The following is a 22,991-nucleotide window of genomic DNA, read 5'->3' on the forward strand; positions in this document are numbered from 1 at the left end:
ATGTCTTATAGGCTACAATGATCTGCTACATATAATATTGCTTTAATTCAGACCAGTTCTAATTTCAATTCAGTTTTGATGAATTCTCAAAACTAGGCCTACCCAAAGCTACAAAATTCACAGCGTGAGATTAGAAATCTTTTGGAATTGGACTTTACCACCTGTTTTCTAGGACTTCATGAAGTCTGGGATTTTTGATAGCATCTCACAACCTGTGCTTTCACTTCTGATCACAACCAGAATAGCAAAGAAAATTTAGACATGCTTCAGCATCATGCTACTTTATTCAGTTCCAGTTCTGGAAATAACCTATATTTTGCAGACAGAAGCACAGGGAAGTCAGTTATGCCGGACTAGTTCATCTGTCTATGGTCTCCATCACCTGACTCCAGTGCTTAACAAAAGCAAGTATCTTATGTGTACTGTTAAAGGCAACTTAATGGAAAATCTAATCACCTTTTGTTTGCTTGGGCTCCTGTCATCCCTCCTCTGCGGGATGAAGGCAAATATTGCACATCCTTCTGCTTCCTATATTCACCTGCAACTTTGAAAAGCACCTGTAGGACAGAACCTGTGTGAATAGCCAGAAGTTTGGGTCCCTGATAATATAGGGCTGTGAAAAAAAATTTGGCCCAGGGGAGGAGGTGAGAGAAAAACTAGGTATTTTTCTTATTCTTTTTCTTCATTTTTTTTTTTCTGCAAAAGGCTAACTGCACACAGAGAAGCACATACAACAAAACTAAACCTGCAGACTCAAAAAGAAAACAAACTTCTGGGGAAACCTGTTTGAGACAGGAGTAAATGGGGAGCTGCCATGTGCTTTGGATGACAGCACACTGTCTGCCTCTTCAGTTTCTTTATTATTACAGTCTGAAAACAGAGACAAGATTTCAAGGTTTTCAATTCATACATAGTGTAGAAAAATTAAAAATATGGTAGATCCTATTGGAAAATAAACCTTTACCTTCTTGCTGTTCTGCTGCTTTAAAGATTTTCACCCAATTTATTCTGATTGTTTGACTCTTATAAATTAAGGACCAGGTCTACAACACCTAGTAAATTAGTGCAGCACTGCTGATCAAGTCAGGTTAATTTACAGGAGTCCAGATCTGAATCCTCTGTTGCCTTTAGATATGTTTTCTGCAATAAGCAATTTCCACAAGCTGTTTAATCACTTTGGAGTGTTAGGATATTTTTGCACTCTATTAATGAGATTAGCTTTATTAGATTTACCTAAAGTTTCAAAAGATGATGTAGTTTTAAATAACTAAAGCAATAAAATTGAGGAGGTTTTTTTTTTAAAAAAAAAAAAAAATCCTAACAAGTTTGCCAGCATTGTAAATTGAAAAAGAAGCAGTCAGAACTAGCAAAAAATTCAACGTGGATGAGGCAGGTTATGACTGGGAAATATGGAAAATTATTTGTCCAACTGCATAATGACTTAATAAAAATATGTACTTTACACAGTGCAGGCTACTATATCACCATTTATACTTGTAAAAACAATCTCCTTTTATCTCCCCAGGCTATGGAACATCTGGTAAGCAGCTTCCAATCTGCATTCTTTGTTGCCTACTAAAACTTTAAGGTTTGAGGAAAACCCATTACCCATCTTGCCCCTAAAAAGTAAATATTTTAAGAGATCCACCAAAATGTCTGAGGATAATTCACTTATTTATGGGCATGTTAATTAACTTTATAGTTCAAGCCAGTTCTGCCTCAAAGGTTCTGCATCTGATGGTGGGAAACCTGTTTTTCATGGCAGATGGATGGGACGAAGGATAACCCTTCTCAGAAGGAATGCTTTTGACAGCTTTTGAGAACTGAGCTGTACAGTGCAACTCAATCAAATGTAGTAAGCAGATCTGAAGACTGGACTTCTCAAAAATATTTCCACCATGACTGTCTTTGAAGGGGAATTTTCTCACAAATATGTTCTTTCTAGCTCTTTTCTTTTTCTCTCTCTCGTTGAAAAACTCAACACCCAAACTTTAAGAGTCTTCCTGTCTGACCTGCCACATCAGTGTCCCTCAGGACATCATGCTCTTCCCCACTTCCTTCAGCTGATGATGCTTCCTTCAGCTTCTCTCTGGCCATACCCATGGGTGACATGAGGAGAGCTATGGGGCAACCACGGAGCAGAGCTTGCAGGTCAGATTCAGAGGGTCTTCTTTGGAGATTACCCTGATCTTGTTAAAAAGTGGAGGACATAGGAGTAGAAAAATATCATCCAACCTGTTCTCCATCAAACCTACAGATTTAGTGCAGCTACATAACCCCCCAATAGTTTTACTTTCCCTTTGCTCCAGAGCAGCAAGTTTTGAAGCACCCATATTTTTACACGGATTGACATTTGCCCAACTTACTCCCAACTCACAAAGGGTAGCTGGATGCCATGAGATAGCAGGAGGCAGAGACAGCTCTGCGGCAACTTTTCCCTCCAGGCATGCTGCTGAAGCTGTCACTGGAGCTCGTCCTCACCACGCTCAGCAGGATCTAAGCCCAGGGACCTGTCAGGTGGCTTAAGCAACACAACACTCAGACCTGCCTGTGCCCAGCCCTTCTAGAGGAGCCATACCAAGGCCCATATAAAGGATCTCAATGTCTTTGGGCTCTTCCCCCTCCGTAAACTTCTAGAGCTGGGCCTGGCTTCATACCAGAGCAAATTTCTAGCTATAGCCTGACAAAATGGTATACTGGAGTGGTTGCTCTGACAGGAAAATGTCTGAGTGGCTAACTATAAGAGTTTGTGTTAGGAGCCTGGGCAGGATAGGCCAAGTAATGGCATGGTCCTAGAGGATGAAAGGCATTGGAGTTATATCATTTCTAGACATTGCAAAAGGACACTGAAGCATGAATCTGAAAAGGTTTGCTTCAAATTAGCATTGAAAACATATGCACAGGTCCTAAATTGAGCTCTTTTGGCTCATACGGTTTGTTATACTGGCACTTCCCACCCCTGGCTTTGTTTAATCTTACCCAGATGTGCAGTACTACAGAGACCCAGACATAAGGCATGCACATTTACTGCTCCATCCCAGCCCTGCAAACTGTCCAACAGGTGGGATCGCTGAAGAGCAATATATCCTGGTGGTACCAAATGAAGACTAGGAGGGAGATGCTCTGGGTCAACAGGAAGACATGAGGCAGGGGAAGGAAGTTTTACTTGTTTTTACAACTAAGTGGCGGGATTCTCTGGAGGGAGCCCATGATGCCAAAGAGAAGGTACATCCCTCTCCCATGACCTCCCTCCATTCCCCTACCCCCATCTCAACTGCCTCCTCCTTCCTGACTTTGAAGAAGAGAAAGGAAGAAGATCCCTCTCTTGTTCTTCTCATGAAACAAAACTCTCCCTCTTCCTCCTGCCCTGCACTGTGGATGAAAAGAGAGGATGAACCCACAACATCCCCTCCCCTGGGGCTCCCAGGCAGGGTAAGGAGGCATTGCTGGCATGGGTTTCCTTGTTTAACTTTAGGCACACAGGATTGCATTTATGTCCTTAGCTTTTAGCCTGTTTCTTTTTAAGAGAACATACTGGATAAAAGTCATTGCTTAAGGCAAAAAAAAAAAGACACTGAGCTTTGAGTTTCATTCAACTTATTAGTCCAAGCTGACTTGTGGTATAATTGTAATTGTGCCAGCTATCTGGTTAAATGTCCAGCTTGCTCCAGTTCTGTGACTGTTTTGCCTCAGAGTAGCTTGTAGCCGTACAGAAAGGCTACGAGTCTTAGCACTTGGAGTAGACAAGGAAATCTTTTACTATTAACTTCACAGGTTTCAGTATTTAAAGGGTGGGGTGTTTTTAATCTGTCCATTCTGCTCTTAAAAAGGTCTCCTTTGACATTATTCCTTCTAAATGACCTATTGGAATCCAAACATGGAAAATACCAGAAAAAGTCAGCAGACAATGGCAGCAACACCAAAATGCTAACAGAGGAGTAACACTTTACCTGTAAGAAACAACCAAAACATCAGAAAATAGGATCCAGCTAAATAAATAAAGTGAAGCATTAGCTTAAGTATATCCTGCAACAATACTACAGACCTAGAAAAAAGGCTCGGTGTGTTAGCATAGTTACAGGGAAACCAGCAGGTCCTGGTTCGCGGAGAGCTGGGATGCTTTGCCTTGTTTGGGAGCCAGTGTGAAGCTGGCTTCTCGGCAGCACTCGTTTCACTTCCTAGATCTTCAGGAGACCTCTCTGTGAACACCAGTGGTGGTTTTCAGGTGTCTTTTTATTCGCAGATTCCCTAAAACCTTACACTGGAGAGACAGAGTACACAATACTGCCTTAAATCCTATTGCCTCTAGGCTTGTTTTTCTTATTACCATTCATTGGCCTTTTCAAAGTACTCCACAGAGAGCCCAGAGGTGGAAAAGCACTGCCCTTGGACCCTCACTTGTGGCAGCAAGGAAAGGCAGAGACAGTGCCAAAGCTGAGAAAGCATACATCCATCACAAGCAAAAATCCAGATGGGCAAAGGTTTATAGAAAGTCCTTAAAGAACTTGCTGTGCCCCTGCCCAGGAAGGCATTTAGGACTGTCCTAGGAGCTGCATCAGCTGCTTTTATGTCAGGAGACATTCTCTTAGGAAGATCGACAAGATGGTAGAATCTATCAGAAATGCCAGAAGACACCATACAGGGAGCCCTAGTTCTTCTGGTGCCAGACTTCTATGAGGTCAGACGATAAAAAAACTTGTTCGAGAAATAAACCTGCTCTGTTCTAATGACAGGGACATGGCCAATTCTGTTCTACTTCAGCCCCTCCTGAAACAGAAGAGATTTCGTAGTCTGTACATACATGGGATAACTAAGTACCCAGAAAAGACAAGTGAGAAAGGGTACACTGCTCTTGAATTCAATGAAAGTTAATTCACTATTTTCAAAGCAAGCAGCAGCAGTAGCCCTCTTCAAAGCAGAAGTTTCTTGCCAAGTGCCCACAATGATGATCTGATGAGGTGAGAGAGGGCTTTGTGATTTCAGGATCAGGCCCTTTGGGAATGAATAAAATAGAAGGTTGTGTTATGCTGATAATATTCTTCTGTACATTTCAGTCTCCATAATGCTCTGGACACAAAGCATTTAATTTAATTACGGATAGAACAAGAAAGCCATGTTATGGTTTTGGTTTTGAAGAACTACATTAGTCAGGTTGTGATTTGCACAACCCAAATCAGGGATGGTTTAAATCCAGGTTCCATTTTTAGCCAAACCACCGAAGTCCAGAGGGGATAGAGGGCCCAGATAAAAGGTTTTGAGTTCAGTCTCATGTCTATAATGCACAAAACGGAATGGTTTGGGTTTAAATTTTGCAAAACCTCATCACTCAGGTTTTGGTTTTGCAAAAACAAAAACAACTTGGGGTTGGTTTGGATGTCATTCCATTTTATCTGAATCATTAAATTTGGGGGAAGAGATGGGGTTGGTTACAGGCTCCATTTAAGCCCCATCTCCAGCTTTAACATCTTTGTTGTGATTTTTCAGGAGACAAAGAAAACCAGCCAAGAAAACATAAATTATTAAGTCATTTTAGAACTCAGTTTTTCGAGATGCTAAGTAATTCTGCAAGGTATTGAGCTAACACAGCTTCCAGTACCTTTACGAGATATTGAGGGCACATGGTATTTTGTAGGGCGCTAAGCCACTGGCACTTTACAGGTCAGACCCTTGACTGGTAGATCTGTCACCATGCCTCTGAAGCTTAATAGCCAAGGGTCTGCTGCACTGAACCAAATTTCACTGTTGTAATCAAGCATGTAAGTCCTATTCATGAAGTTAGTCAACTTGGATGGAAGTAATTGGAACCCTAAAAGGTTAGAGATTTAGGAATTCAGATGACATTTGAAAATGAGAATTCATATTCTTTGAGCTGAAAGGTTAACACTGTCCAGTACAGGACATGTGTTGGGAATGATTAGAAAAAGAACATCTGATTCACAGTTATGAAACAAGTCATTTAAGCAGTGCTATTCACAGTGTAACTCAGTAATGTTTTATTATTCTTTCTTCTTCTTCTTCTGTCTCTGTGTTGATTTTTCTCAAAAGAAAATTCATATATAAAGCAGGCTGCTGACATTTTCAGAAATCAGTCCTAGTTGTGTCCTCTAGAACAATTTTCCCTCCCCCTTTTTGATTGCTCTATTTTCAGCAAATGGAAAAATAAGATATATATATATAAATATATATTTATATAAATATAGACATTGTCATTGTTATTAAGAATCAGACCCAAGCTGTTAAATTTAGGTACTCTTTTAATTTGGAGTAGAACAAACATCAATACAAGATAACTCCTTTGCTCAAATCAACGTTGGATCAATTTTGTAGTCAACAATTACATGTCTGTCGAGTGCTGTCAGATAAATGAGTGAGAAGATGTTAATGAAAGGTAAAGTATTTCTATCATCTTCTTACTAGCATTTGATCACTAGATCCCTCTTCCTATACTGCTCCATCGAAACCCTTCTTTCGCACTCAAGCCCTGACTCTTAATTTTCCCAGAACGTCTGCTTTTTATCCAGATGCCAAGACTTGATGATTAATGCACAGACTAAGTGGTAAAGCTGGGCCAGCAGAGACATCTACTCTCCACAGTTTCCTGTCCAACCTTCTCAATACATCCAGGTTTCAAAAATGCCAGGGTCTGTAAAGGAGTGCTCTGGAAGACAGAGCAGATTAGACCTGTGCTTGTTGTCTTATTATTCATTCTTGGTCACTGTTAATGACCGTGTAATATATTAATCAAACTTATTGTAAGTTGTCTTATCCACTTTCCGACTTCATCGGCTCTCTGTTGTTTATACGGTCTTTTCTTCTTTGTCTGTTTTGTCTTTTCTTTCCCCTCTTTCATTTTTTCTTTGTCACTTACACAGCTAACTTCATACTATGCCTTTTTCCTCCATCTCTTACCACAGTTCCCTATATCCTTTCTCTCTCTTCCCACCCATGTGCCTGTATCCTTAATGTCAAGTGCCCATCGCACCCCCTTCACATGGACTCGTGACCATTACACTGTTGTACTATAATGACAGCAAATTACTCTAAGGAGTTGCATGCCCCGTCACAGACAGATGAAGGATTGTGGTTCTCAAGCTTTCTGTAATCGTTTCACACACTGCATTCATCCCTACAATCCTCAGCTGTGAACTGGCAAAGTTTTTTACTTAAAACTGTCCTGAAGGCAGTTTTCAAAGACTGGAAAGCAGTAGTGTGATTTCACATGCTGTATATACATATAAATATGCGTCTGAAACACAAACCTAACCTTGCATCTTTCCTGAGTGCAAAATAGCATTTTATGTTGCAGTTTTAAGTTCTACAAATAACTTGGCTTTGCTATGAATACACTCCTACCGGATGTGCTCCTAGCCCCTAAACTACAGCTTTGAGAGTAACAGGTTATTAGGCACCCTACACACTCTAGCCTGAGACTCTACGATTCCTCTTGATGTTGCCTTACAGGGAGCCTCACAGTGCCTTTCTGAATGGGGCATTGCCTGTTGTTAAATCTTTTATTGTTATCTTCACTGTGGAATGAGGTCCAAAGGGGAAGCAGATTAATTCCAAAGAGCTGCTCTGGCTGTCCTGTGGTCAGCTTCTGCTCCTGCAACCATTCTCTTATCAGGAAAATAATGAACTGTTTTCCTGGCAGTATGTTGTTGTCTGTTGCCTTCAGGCCCTAGACCTTATTACTCTCCTTCCAAAAGGAGGTTAAGAGCTAATTTTAACTGGGGGAGAGGGGGAATTGAAAGTACCAGACACCTTCCAAAAATCATTCTTGAAGAGAGGATTTCTTAGATGAACAAAACCAACATTGGGCTATGATAACAGTAAACTCTCTCACTTAATATTGTGAGATTTGAAGAAACCCTTGTAAGATACTGCTCAATCTCAATCAATCAGATAAGAGCATGAAACCTTTTAGTCACGTGCATGCTGGGGATATGATAATGGACTGTCTCACTGAACAAGAAGAGTATGCTGATGGACGACAGATGATGCACGCTAGTGGGAATGGGGAAGTGGGAGATCACATGGAGGCAACCAGTGTTTTAAAACAGAAAATTCTGATGCCTACTGAGAGGAAAATTCTCCTTTGTAATTCCCAAAACAGACCTGATGTTTACATATTCTGGCATAACTAACTTACACAGCCTGGATTTTTCCAATTCCCTACCTCAACCTCATCTAGACTTCCAGTAGCACTCTAGACTCACTATTGAGTAAACCCAGGGGAAAAAAAAAAAAAACAACTAAATCTCCTTTCCACAGACAGCAAAATAAAACAAACAAACAAACAAACAAAACCCAGAAGTTAGGGGAGATGCCAAAGATTGCCCAAGACCAGAAATACATCCTAGATTTCAGGGCTCTCACTCTGTACCCTGAACACCTTTCCAGAACTCATGTTGGTCAAATATCAGTGGGAAAATGATAGTGGCAGGAAGGGCATTGCATTTCCTCAGACTTATTCAAAGAACATTTTGCTCCCATCATAGTAATGAGAGATACATGAGAGATTTTTGGAAAAAAAGTTGAATAGAGCTTTAAGATGGAGGGGTGTTAGTTTGGCAAATTTTGTCACAAAGGATGAGGGAATTATTTTTTTTGTCTTTAACTAAGGAAATTAAATGCAAACAAGTCTCCTTTATAACTCATTTGAGATTTTTAAGCACTGAGAACTCAAGAATTTCATTACTAACGTTCCCACAGCAACTGTAACTTGTCCATACTGCACGTGTATATGGCACCATTAAACTAACACTCCAGACAGTAATAGAAAATTTCTGAACAATACTTTTGTAAAGGTTATTGTGAAGGTTATTGCAGAAATTAAAATGCTGATTTCCATCATACATGTATCAAAATGTCAGCCAAAAGGCTGAAGTAACATTGGATAGGGTTCACTTAACCATTAAGGCACTCTCTCAACTTCCTGGGAGAAGTTCTCTTAATGTCTGCATCATCCTTGGACCTTATCCACCTTCACCCATGAATCCTTTCCACCTTCACACACTCGTTGGCTATGTCCCCTACCATAAGCCATAAGAAGAGAATAGCTGCAGATTTTCTGCGTGCATGGGAGGATGCAAAAGGCTGGTAGCACACCCACTGGGATTCATCATTGAACCCATTTCACAGGAACACAAGAACAGGCCGAAACAGAGGTAGCATCAGTCATGTTGGCCAACTTTTTGGTCCTACCTGCAGATTTGAGGTAATATTAATTGATCATTCTGCTACTTGAAAAGCGAAGCTTCCCCTCAGACTATGGGGTGAATTCCTCTCTGTTATGCACAAATCCAGCATTCAGGGCAGTTAATCACAGTGGAAATAGAGCTTTGATGGTTTTTTCAAATGGCCTCAAGGTTATGCTCGGCCATCAGGCAGGAAATCTTGCTCAGTGCATCTGCATTAAAAAAATACTAATAAACCTTCTGCGAAATGTATAGTGTATAATAAGCAAGTTATTGTGATACCGTCTTTCACCTCTGCGATAGCAGCTGAATTTGTGGGAGCCAAGCTGAGTCAGTAAAAAGTTATCTTTGTGTCTGTCCAAGCACCATCTGGCATCCACAGCTGGACAATCACCGCAAAGCTTGTCTTGGTATCACCATCTTCCATCTGGAGGCAGAACAGCCATGTGTTCAGGTGACTAACTTCCTTGAGTCAAGCAGGGGTACTTGCGGGAATGAAGAGTGCGAACATCATATAGGTCCCGACCGGCCACGGAGGAAGACTTGATGCTGGAATACATAACTAACAACTACCAAGAGCCCTGCTTTTCCTGCACTTATGTTCCCACTTTTTTTTTTACTTGTCTTTTCTGAAACATCTCCTGTCTTTTGATCTTCTGCTCTCTCCAGCACTGCTCCCAGGATGGGTTTCACTGAGCATCTGGCTCACTCGTCTCCTCCAAAAGCGGTTCCCACCAGCTAAAACGGGCAGACTGTTGGCAATAGGGACCACAAGCAAAGCAAACTGAAGAGGTCTCTCCTATTCGCAGCTCATCTCCTCGCTCTGGCCTGCTGCTGGGTAAGGGAGCTGTGGATGGGGAGGAGATCGCTGCACGAGCCAAGCAGGTCATGGGGATGAGGGAGCTGGTAGTTTGAAAGGAAGCTGAGGATGCTGGCCAGGCAGCAAGTGGAAAGATGAAAGTATGGGAGACTCCTGCTTCGACTGCGTTTTTGGCAGTTGTGGGACTGTCGTTGGCTCAGAGCACAGTACATGACTGGCACAAATTGCTGTTTGGAGAAACAAGGGAAAGGGAACACTGTATATTTCACATACGATTTGACCCACCATAATCAAATTTGTTAATAATAACCAGCAAATAGCTGAGCGGTAATGAAATGATATAGAACATGTTCTGTGGAAATTTCTAGACAGCACCAAAACTCTCATGCTGAGTTCTGTAAAACACCACCCTTTTAAGGAGGAAAGAATCCATTTGAAAAACAGCCTTCCCAGCCTCCCATCAGTCAGATGCAGCAGATGGATTCAGTTATGGGAAAATCAATAGAGCAAAGAAAGGAATTAAATGTAGTCAGGTACCTGAGTATGAATACATCTAAGCAATAGAGTCAAGGCAGCAAAGGAGGACATATTGCCAGTGATTTCAGCTCCATTTCAGGAGCTGAAAATGTCTGAGGGAGAAGGAGAATAAAGAGAGGAATTTGTGGGAGAGAAACAGCAAAGCAGAGCTAGAGACAGACTCCCAGTCCTGGAGTTTCTCCCAGCAGCTCTGTTCAATGGCACTGCAAAGGCACAGTATAGCTGCTTGTACTGGGGAGCAAGCTTAGCTGGCCTTGGCCATGAAACATAGTTAGGCAGATTCCCCTAGCAAACTCTGCCTTGCATGGTTGGTGCTGGCCAGGCAGAAGACTTTGGTTCTGAAAGTTGACCTACACCTGATAGGAATATGAAGAAAAGTTTGAGAAAGACAAGTCCACTGAAGCCAAATAAAGATTGTACACAGTGAGGAGGGAAAGACAAGTAGAGTGCTAGTCTGATTTTTTAACTAGATAAAATAAAGTCAAGCTCTGTGAACCGGCACTCAGTGATCCTTATATATATGTCCATATATCTCTCTCCATATACACACAGATAGATACACATCTACCTGGTACCCCATGACCCACATAATGGAGAAGGTCAGAACAAGTTATCCTAACAGTCTCTGCTGGCCTTACACTTTATGAATTTATGAAATTATATTTGAAAGTACAGCCCTCTGTCCTGTCCAGCAAGATACACTGTGGTTCCAGCAGCACTTCAATGGTGACCCAAATGGGACCCATACAAGGAGAGTAAAGTCACAAACAACCAGACAGTAGGGCTATTGCAATCACTTTTTATGCTACTATTTAGAAAAAATCTTAAACATTTCCCAGTATTTTTTCATTATGTGAAAAAAATAGCTGCAATATCCAGGTCTCAGCATGGGGACGAGCATCCAGGGCTGCCTGAGAAGGTTCTGCTCTGCAGCTGCTCATTTCACACTGCTTATCTCGCAGCCACCATGCAGTTTTGTCAGCACAGTGCTGCTTCCTGACTAGCGCACTCCATGAATCTTATCTACTGTCAGTGCATCATGCAGAGAGGATTGTGTTTATATACACACATGCACAGAGCTCCCTGGAGCTGCACGCTTTGACCTTTTCTTTTCCCTAGATTTGATCGGACTGCGAGATTTTTGTTGAGGACTTGCTATATATGCAAAGTAGATTTCAGGCAGCTTGATAAGGGTAAAGCAGTGGGATGCTAGCTGAACAAACAAACAATCAAGCAAACAAACACAAAACCACTTCTAAAAATTGAATTTCGCTGTCACATGATTCTATTTTGGCTTAAATGTTTGCAACTTTTAATGATAACCACACTGGTGGCTGACTTTGAAAAGCCCGGCTGCAAATCCCCCTCTTTAACCTTGTTGAGCTCCTCCAAGTCATCCCATGACCTTCTTTTCTCGCCTTCATATTTTCCCACATAGATCATTGCATTTGTTATCGCAATATTTAAAATTATAAACGCTGCATTGTTTGCCTGCCTGCCTTGGAAACACAGCAGCCACTCCACCTGTGTGTACATTCATCTGCTGTCCTTCCGTTCCGCTCAAACCACCTCTGAAACTGTGTGCTGGTTGTCCTCAAGGCTGGTTAGGGATATCGTGCCCTGCCCGTGGGAAGGGTGCCCTTAGCACAGCTTGGCAAGCGCACACGTGAGCAGGGCCCCAGAGATGCCCCAGTCCCAGGAGGGGTTTTGGACAGGGCTGGTGCCTGCTCAGCCATGGGATACAAACCGTAGCTAATGAGGCTCATTCATTCCAGCCCTCAGGAGACAGTTGTTTTTAAAGGGAACTACGTAGATCCAAGTCCTGCATGGAGCGGCCATGCCCCTGAAGGGTCATTTGGGGTGTTGGTAGGGACATGGTTGCAGTTCACAAATGTGTCCCAGAATGACCCAAATGGAGAAGAGGGCTGTGGGAAAGCCCGTCCCCTCTCCCTGGGCACCCATGTCCCACCAGAAAAAGCCCTGGCAAGGCAGAGGAAGCTGGGATGCCTCCCTCTTGTTATTGTTGTTGGCTTGCATTTTTGTTACATTTGAGAGTCTGGGTCAGAAATCAGCTCATTACACAAGGTAGTGTGAAAATAAAAGTGAAAGTTCCTGCCCCATCTGTGCCTCTGTGACTTCTCTGTGAAGTGCGTAGGTTTTCTGATGTGCTATCTTCCTTTCCATTGTTGTTTTTTTGTACAATAACATACTCAAAATTCTCCGAAGCTCCACTTAAATATAAACAGCAAATCAGATCTACCCAGACACAACTGTCCTTATGCTTTCAAACAATTTGCAGTTAGAAACTGAACTCCGAGGCAGTTACCTTTAAATTTTACATTATACATCTGAAAAAGCAGTGACTGCCCAGTTTTCTACAAATTATTTGTCTTTAATTCTCAATTTATCATTCATTGAAAATGACGAATGGAGGAGAGAAAGTGCAAGGGAAAACGCTTCACTATGTGCTCTGCAGTGATCACTCCATCAGCCAAGAGGTCTGGCTTGCAGTTAAGGACTCTGACCTGTGAGGGCTTATATCACTGAGAGGGATATCTCCTCTGGGCTAAAATGTTGGCATAAAGGTGTAGCTCACATGTAAAATAATAGCTCTGAGAAGAGCAGGTACCGGACAGTGTGGGTTTTTTAAATCTCTATTATATTCCTAACACTTGTGCCATGACCGTATCCTGGAAGGGATGGATTTTCTGTCTTTCTCAGGCCTGATTGATTTAGGTCAGAATAGTTATTTGGTTTTCAAGAAAGACTTATTGTTCCCATGTGCAGTGATTTTTATATGACCAACAAAGCTTTGTGATGTTTCTAGCATATGGCGTGAGTGCATTTACTTGACAGCTCACTTTATATTTAGTCCAGAAGCTTGGGTTAGAAGTGGGAAAACACAAGCCGTGATCAGAAACTCCTTAGCTCTCACCTGGCTCTTCTCACTGGCTCCCCGTGTGGCTTGGGACGCTGGGCTAAAGCAGTTTTTAAAAACAGCCTCTGAGCAAGACTGATGAGTTTCTGGCTAGCATGAGACACTGTAGACTTTCTCCTTACATTGCTGTAAAAAAAAAAAAATTTTTTTTTTTTCTCCTGAAGCATTCACCTAAGAACTTAACCACCTAAAAATTACTGGGCATGAATGTCTACATCAGTTTCCCCATTTCTAAATGTGGTATGCTAATATTAATCTGCTTTGTCAACATGGACTGAGAATCAGTTATTTAAAATTATACAAAACTTTGATACTCACTTTGAATCAGTCCACGCTCAGTCTCATTTCAATACAGAATTATAGTTAGGTTGAATCGGAATGTACATGTGCTATATAGCATGAGAAGACCTTCCTTTACCAGTGATCCAGAACAGTCAGATTTCAGCCGAGTTCTAATGGCAATGGATTGAAGTATTTACTGCAAGTCCAAGTCCCAGCTGCAAGGCTCCTTGTGCAAACGTGCAGGTTGACTGTTGCCACTTAGGCTGAGTGGCTTTGGTATAGGATTTCTGGGCAGCTGGCAGACCAGGAGCTCAATATCCAGCCAAACAAAGTGACAAGGCAGTAGGGAATTGCTAATATCTGTGATCTACCACCAAAGCTTCTAGAGCCAGCAGGGGTAGAATAACCTCTGATTGTACTGGCAAAAGGAAATTCTTCCAGCATAAGCTGTCTCTGAATAAAGCCGCATTCTGGTGATTGCTTCAGATGACTTTACTCACACTAATCACAGGCATTCACTTTTTTTTTTAACATTTTTACTCTGCTGTGTCTGGAGAAAATGCCAGGATTATGAAAGGCTTGACCAGCTTCCTTACAGCAAAGTGTTAAGTGTCCTGAATGAGAGCATTTCAAAAAAATCTGTCATCTAATCAATCCGCAACTCACAGGTGACCAGCCACACGGAAACACTGGCTGCTCTCAAGTATCTCAGGCACTCCCCAAGGCCTTCTTCTCTGAGTCCTCGCCTGTCAGTGCTGGAGGTGAAGAAAATTTTGCTGTGTTTCCAGCATCCCATGACCCAACTGTGAGGTGTATGGGAAGGTCTCCAGGGCTGAGGTCTCCTTACAAGTCATCATGCTGGCCTCTGCTCCTTGACTGGTATTTTTGGTGGGCCTGTGATGAATGAAGGTCATCCCCCTCGTCTGTGTCATCACACAGACTATACACTTTCCAGAGAGAAGTTATTAAAGAAGTTCTAAGCAGTAAACCTCTATATGAGGACAATCAGTCATATAATTGTGATTAATGACATCTGATGACAAGCAGCTCCTTTAGCAAGTATTGTCCTCTTACAAGCTGCCTACTGTTGTATTCCTAAAATTGCTAGGACCTCCTTAAATCAATCAGACATGGGTGCTTCACAAGCAACTGCCAGTTTCTGAGTAAAATTTTCAGAAGTACCTTTGTTACTAAGCCCTATTGACTTCAAGTGGTACTTAGAGATCAAACGCATGGTCAGGTTACTCAGACTGGTCCAGCCAGGAGTTACCAGAGGTTATGCATAAGCTGAATGGCAGTAAATGTCTGTGTGCATAAAAATGCAATGTAATTTGACCTAATTTAAACCTCTCATATTATGAGGTAAGTTCAGAGCTGCCACAGACTGAAAGCAGACACACGGAGAGGTATTGCAGCTTAGCGGACACATGGTAATCTGCTATGCTGCAGGAGTTGCGTGATTGATCTGGGCTCTTAGGTTCTCAAATCCCTTTCAAAAATGGAACTTAGGCACTTCAAAAAATTGCACAAATCTCACTTGTATGTTGACAGCCAAAACTCAGCTTTGTGAGTGCCATGTAGCTTTGGAGGCACTTTTAGACATGGCTGCTACCAATAATCTTAGCACTTGAGAGGAAAAGAAAAAAGAGCTTTCAAAAATAAAAAGTAACTCTGACAGAGTTTCTCTTTCCTGCAACTGAAGGGACTATGGGACCTTGCAACTTACAATGATTTCTGACTCTCCCGCAGAACACAATTTCTTTCAAATAGTCACAGTGAGGAGATAACTTGGTAGTGGAAAACTGAATTACCATGTACTTAGCTTTATTTTCAGAGAGGTTTCTAATGAACTTATCATTTAATTTCCATAACAAAGTGTGTAATTATTCCTTTTTTTTTTTTATTGTGGAGATTTAATATTGAGTAGTAGCCTCAGGTCTATTGCTAAACCACATGCTACAATAAAGCTGTTGTTTTGTTTGATTTTAATTCTTAGACCTAACAAAAGGACACCCTAGCAGAGCTTGTTTAAAATGGAAAATTGGCTACACCCCTTGAAGCTCAAAGAAAATATAATTTATTATACAGTCTTCTCAATGTCTTCATAAGCATTGTCTATTTTCTGGAAAACCATGTCAATAAATCAGCCACTAATTGTTGTTTGAAGGTCAAGTTAAAGGTTTTGTTTTTCTTGCAGTTGACTTCTGTAGGTAAAGAAACTTTTGGCTTCATGGCTAGACATTCTTGGAATTAATTTTCCACCAGTTCTTATGCTACTGAATGTCAAATATTTCTGCCTTTGAAACTGCCACATCATTCTGAGGAGCTAAATCTAATTGCCACCTCTTTGAAATATTTTTTTGAGTATTTCTGTGGCTTTTTAATTTTTGTCTGCATTCTTTCCTCTTCTGCCTTTGGCACTTTTAAAAAAATTTTTTCTTTTTTTTTTGGCTCCAAAGACCCTTCTGAATCTAAGTGCCCTGTTAGGAGCCAGGCTAAAACCGAAAATTGCAAGTGAAGCTTCACTGCTGTGTGCTGATTTCCTTAGTACTTTAGAAAAGAGTCTCACCTGCCCCATTGGGCTGAGAGAGGGAGTGTGGGTGGTGCATTTTCTTCACAGATGCAGTAGTCTGCATGGGAATAGATGTAACAGACAACTGGAGACAAGTATTGACAGGGTCTGACAAAAGGGATAGAAAGGAGACAGCACCCTGGAAAGCTGGCTGGCTGAGGGTTTCCAGGCTCTAGCTGTGGGCCCTGGGAGTGCTATGGGAAGGGCTGTCTAAGAAAGGCAAGAGGCCATGATGAGGGTCTAGCAGGCAAGGTGACCTGGAGTCTGGATGCCTTGAAAAGGAGCAAAGGAAATTACAAGGATGCAACTGATATGATTTCATCTCATACAAAGACCTGCTGGAGGGAACTGCACCTGGTTCTACACCTGGACTAACTGCCTAAATTCATTCTATAGTTAATGGGGAGAAACAGACACACCTAAAATGCGGTTCACCTCTTCCTAAGGCAGACATCTTCAACATGGCAGATTAATTTCTCTCCCAACATACCTATTTTTTTTCTTTGGCTATAAAGGATGTAGGCTCTGTAAGCCTCTAAAGCTAGTTTAGATTAATGCACTCTGCCTATCTGTAAGAACTAATTCTCTTTTTACAATGTCAACATGGGCAACATTCATTGGATTTTTTTTTGCTTCTTTCTTCTTCTTTCTACTATTTGTTCTTTTCCAGACCACTAACTCTTTTTCATTTTTCAATATCTTTGCCTGAATTATATGTATGATGCATGATGTCTGTGGCTTCTCTGTAGCCTTGTTTACTTACTAGATACCAGCAATATGATTAGGTGCCAGTTCCGTCACAAAACATTCACTCTGAACTCACTGACTAAGCAAAAGTCAATCTTCTGGTGTAGATGTTGACATTTGGCCCAGTGAATCCCACTCTGGGAGAGACTTCTTAGGTGCAGACCCTGGCAGTTGCACAATGTTTTATAAGCAGAGAGAAATTCTACATCTTTTGCTGAAGAACTAGTCTTCCAGCTGAGAGAGGCAATCAAAATAGCAAGGCCCATGCAGCAGATTGGGAACAGATGATTTCGAAACAGAACTGAATTTTGGACAGGAGTGTTTGGATGTGTTGGATGGAAAAGAAAATCTGGGTCCACTCTTCTAAGGAAGGAAATTAAATCTTTGCACATAGACAAGAGAAAAGACTAAAATGAGAGAAAGAAGGAAAGAAAGAAGGAAAGAAAGAAGGAAAGAAAGAAGGAAAGAAAGAAGGAAAGAAGGAAAGAAGGAAAGAAGGAAAGAAAGAAAGAAAGAAAGAAAGAAAGAAAGAAAGAAAGAAAGAAAGAAAGAAAGAAAGAAAGAAAGAAAGAAAGAAAGAAAAGAAAGAAAGAAAGAAAGAGGATAAAGAATGTAAGAAATTAATGAGGTCAATTTCAGGAGGGTGTCTATAAATCTCTCTCATCTTCTGCTCTGTTACAATCAGACCAAATTTTAGAAATGCCTGGTGGTGCCCTCCTTCCTCGTGCCACCTCTTCCTGCAGGCAGCTCATGGTGTCATGGTGTTGCCCTTGTCCACATCCCTGAGGAGACAGCCTGGCCTGCAACAGCAGCCGAGGTGAAGGGGTGGGAGGGAAGGACTGCATGGAGAGATGTGAAGAAACTGTTCAGCTCTGTTCAGTTGTGAGGGGTTTGTACCCTACTGAGATCTAGAAAAACAAGTGGAAATCATAACCATAAGTTTTGAATAAATAAAATAAATATTTAAAAAAACCCAACCCAGTTCTGCAGTGCTAAGGAGAAAATAATATTTGATTAAAAGACAAAACATGTATGGGGTAACTTTTTCATTTCCTGTTCATGATGAAGGTATTACTGACATTATTTAAGCTGTGTTGAGGACATATAACGAGAGTCTAAGCAGATATAAAAGTTCTTTTGGAATGTTATTTATAGTTCCTTGGTACTCCATGCCAAACATTAATAAGGTTTATGAGAAACCAGTGGAGACTGTAAATTGTTAGACTTCTAATTTAAATCATGTTGCTGACTCCATTTGTTTCCTACACATTGATCTGACATTCAGATAAATCTGATAAAATTCTCCAAGTTGGAGAGAGATTTGTTTTCTGTCAGTGGGAATCTAACCATTAGAAGGACAAGGAGTGAGGTTATTGGGAACAAAGCCACAGGCAGTAATATACCACACTTGAATACTTCTTTTTTATTTATTTAAATGTTACAGTATTTGATAAATTGCTTGTGCAGCCATTTAACTGACTCTTCTGGAAAGTGTTTATTTGCAGTCACCTCAATGTCAGCAGTGAAATGAGCTGGGACTGAAATTTCATTAAGAAAGTCATATTTCATTATTATGGCCCCAGCGATCATCACTCTGTATACATTAAGTACAAAACTTATAGAATGTTTAAATAATAATACAGCTATGGCAAAAAATGGGCACGAGCCAGACAGGATATTCACTGTTAATACACTGGCCATACCAACAGCTTGGGCTCTTGCAGGACAAATAGCTGAAACAGTATGTGGGTCTTAAACTTCGAATTTCCTTTGATATGCCCATTTCAAATTGCAGTCTTAATTTCCTTTAGTGAAAAGAAAACCTCAAGGTATCTACTCTGTGCCAAATTGAGCTCTCCTGCTGTAAAAACTGAAGTAGAAGGCCAAAAACGAAGGGAAAAGTTACAAAGATCCTCCTTAGGATGTCTCCTCCGAATGCTTCCCTCAGGACAGAAAGTGGTTTCCCTCCTGAGAAGAGTGAGGTTACAGAGGTGAGTCAGTCCCCTGGACAACCGCAGAGTCGGAGCGAGCGCCGGGTGCCCTCCTGCTTTTGAAACTCCCACCCTCTTATTTCTATTTTAGAGCAGCTAAATTCAGCCTTTTCCCAAACTCCTTTGTAATGTGTGTATACAAACTAGCTTGCTCCCGACTTGTTCCGCTAAATCAGCTTAAACATTTCTTCTCCCAGACTACAAGTCTACCTCGTAAGGCTTTGGTATTCCTGTGGAGGGACATGATTCAGAGCCTATGAAGCCAACAGAGAGAGGGACCAACAGACAAAGAGGCAGGCAGGGCCGCAGCAGCCATGCTGACCCAAAGCACATAAAAGTCTATGGCATAAAGTTCAAGGAAGGGTAAGGCCCTGCTAGGAAGGACATTTTGCCCAGGTGTAGTCTTGCACCTTCATTTTTCTTCCCATCACATACCCTGTCACCTAAATGGTCTGGTGCACCCCAAATGTCACACACTGACTCAGAAGCAAGCTGCAATATTTGCACCTGACTGTGTGGCGAAGGTAACTAGGGGTTTAGAACTCTCATTTTGAGGAAACAATATTTGGAAATAACAGCCTGTTAAGAATGAGGACATCGAACACTTTTATGGATACTTTTGTCTTAAAGAGATTAATTGTATGTCGACATTTTTTCCTATTTTCTGTCAATCAGAGAAGTCCTCAAGGAAAATAGATATACAGACATGAACACAATTTAGATATAGTAAATAAAATAAATCATAGAAGGCAGGGTTATATTGGGGTTTTTGTTTGTGCCTTTGAATATACCAGGATGAACCAAATGAAAATCATAATATCACAGGACAATGGGACCAAAGGGGACCTTGAAAGACAAGCTGCTCTGAGACAGCTTATCTACACCTTCCCTCCCAACAGTGTGATTCAAGCCCTGCAGAAGTCAATGTGTGTCATAGGCTTCGGTGGCTTTAACTCAGCTCCTCAATGTTTTATAGTCCCTTTGGAACAAGAGAAATCTAGCTTGCCTCCTCCCATACACCAAATAAAGTTTCCAAAATGGCACCTCTGCCTTGCTGACTACACTCTTTTCTTTTTTAATTGTACACGTGTATCCCTGAGAAACCTCACTCCAAGTGCAGGATAAACTCATGTTTCCTCTGCTTGCCAGAAGAAAATGAAAAGTAAAGCCCCATCAATTTTATTGCTCATAATTGTGGATAAAATGCAATATATTTGGCTCATATAAATTTGCTAGCAAATTATATTCAATAAAACCCTGGTGAGCAATTTAAAAGCATAAATCCCCCCATGCTGAAAAAAAGCTCATAAATTATACAAGAAAAAGGAGTGATTTCATCAAAGAGCCAAGCTCTGCCCATGGAATGTTTCAATAGTACTGGATTTACAGTTTTCTGGGAGACGATTTATGATCCCTAATTTTCTGCAATAAAAAGCTCAGCAGGGATTCTCTGAATGAAATATCTTTTAACAAAGAAATAAATAAAAAAAAATCTATCTGAGAGTGAATACAGACAATGCCATTCTTGGAGAGCTGCCCCTTTCGTGTTCCTATTCCAAAATTAATCATGGAAGACCCTAATAAAGATTGCATAGTGAGAAAGGAAAGGAAGACCATTAGGCTTTAAAATAAATGCATTGCACAGTTGGAGAGGGTATTTTTAGTAATAAATTCACCTGTGATACTTCACAGCCACTGTCTTTAAGAATAGAATTATCAGAGTCGTTTAAGGGAAAGATTAAACATTTCCAAAACACACAGGGATGATTACTTTATATAAATAACCTAGAGGGGGAGGTTGTGTGTGAAGCCTGTCCACAGACATGATGTGTAATCACAGCTAGATGCACAGAGAGATTCACTCACTTCCCCTAATTTTAGGGCTCTGATTCACAGTCCTTCCCAAATTTAGTGGCGGTGGCTGAAGAGGTTACTGTTCCCATGGGCCGTCAGTCACCAGGCAGCAGGGAGCATGAATCAGAGCACACATCTCTCACAGGTCACGGACCATGGAGCTATGGTGAAGTGAGAACAACAAGATCTAAGTTAATATGCCAGGCTGTGAATTATGACAGCTGAGAAGGAAACTTAATGTCTCTTTGATTGCTAAAGGGATGGGGATAAAAAAAAAAATCTTCAATCACCGTTTAAAAACTCCCACATAAATCACCAGGCTTGTGACCATGAACTCGTGCTTTGAGAATCTGCTACTGGGTGGTACGAGAGAGGAGATAATGAGCTGGATGGATATTTGCTGTAGTACGCCATGATTGTTTCTCAAGATGTACTTAGTCCCATTTTATTGCTAAGAAGCTGAGGCATATAAAGATGTAAAGAGCTGTGTGAAGGATCAGACAAGCAGAGTGACAACACTGGGATCTGAGGACATTATCCTACATGGCAGATTGAAGACTGTCCTCCCTGTCTACCATGCTAGGCATCTATTCACAGTTCATGATCCTAGCATACCGGGATAGGGATAGATGCCAGGATAAATGGGAGCAGTGAAAGTACCTCCTGCAGAGTACCTACACTGCTGAGGTCAGCAGCAAACACTCAAAATCTCTCCCTGTCCCTCCAGCCTTCCAGATTTTGAGAAACAGAAAAAGGGTATAGGTGCAGTTCAAGTAGATTTCCCATTTCTATCCATTGGATTTTCCCTATTTATTTCTCCTGTGTGAGGGCTCCAATGTAGGCCCCCAAGCTTTCAACTTCCATGGCAAAAAATACAGATGCAGGCAGTTAGGTGCTGACTCAATGCCCATGCAAGCCTGTAGGTGAAAGAACTCTGTTGCCTTTGCTAAGTATTAGATTGAGCCCTTGCGTAAACCCACGTAATACAAATGAAAAGAAAATGCTCAAAAACTTTTTGATTTCACAGCAAACAATGGGCAGAAAAGGTCGGTGAAGATATTTGACTGACCAGTCTTTTTCTCATTAAGTTTTATTATGAAGTAGAACAAGAATTGCTGAAAATAATCTTGGTTCAGCTAACTCTTTCTTATACAGCACAGCAGACTCAGTTGACAGAGCTTCAGGAAACAGGGGTAAGAAAACTGTAGCAAGGAGGACGATTTTTCAAGAAATTAATTTAAACTCACGTTGCAGCTCTGGAAGACTACCAGCTAAGAGTGCTGAGGCAGAACAGCTGGCTGAAAGGAAGGAAGTGTGTCTTTGGAAAGGTAATTTGTAAGTATTAAGCATGCAAGATTTGCTATCTATCATCTATCCCTGCTCCAAAACACTTTACAAGCACCGGGCATTTTGCCCATGTCTGTCTGGCAGGACCCGGGAGTACTTCCTAGCTCCTCTGCCTAGGTATTCACGCCAGCTACATCCAATGCTATGTTGGGAGCAGACCCAGCTACAGTCTGGAGTGGAAACCCCGACTTATGGCCCAGGAGGTAACTGCAAAGTGCCCCTGCTGCTCCCCTGATCTGGACAGAGTGCATAAGCCTGGAGCTAACTTACCCCATACTCTTACAACTTTTGCAGCTGAAGGAAACCAGGAGAAGGCATTCATCAGCACCCTAGAAAAAAAGAAAAATAGACTGCAGCTTGATCATTCACTGCTCTTACAGTTTGAGAGTTGATTTTTTGTTGGTTGTTTGATTGTTTTTTTCCCTGAGGATCTGTACTGTATTTCTGATTGATCAAGAGTGCAAACTAAGGCTTTTTTTTTTTGCAGATATAAGTGTTCTAGTTATCTACACATATTCCAGTAAATATATCTATATTCTTTTCATCCACCATTGATACCAGAAGATAGTTTAAGGAATGTATACATGTAGCCATATATTAACACATCTACTTGGCATCCCAGTGTACCAAAAAAAGTAGCATTTTCTTATGCAGACAGTGGTAGCTGGCTTCCATACCAAATAGCAATAACATTTATTTGACATAA

The sequence above is a fragment of the Leptosomus discolor genome, chromosome 2 (assembly GCF_034619465.1).
Source record: "Leptosomus discolor isolate bLepDis1 chromosome 2, bLepDis1.hap2, whole genome shotgun sequence".
NCBI lineage: Eukaryota > Metazoa > Chordata > Aves > Leptosomiformes > Leptosomidae > Leptosomus > Leptosomus discolor.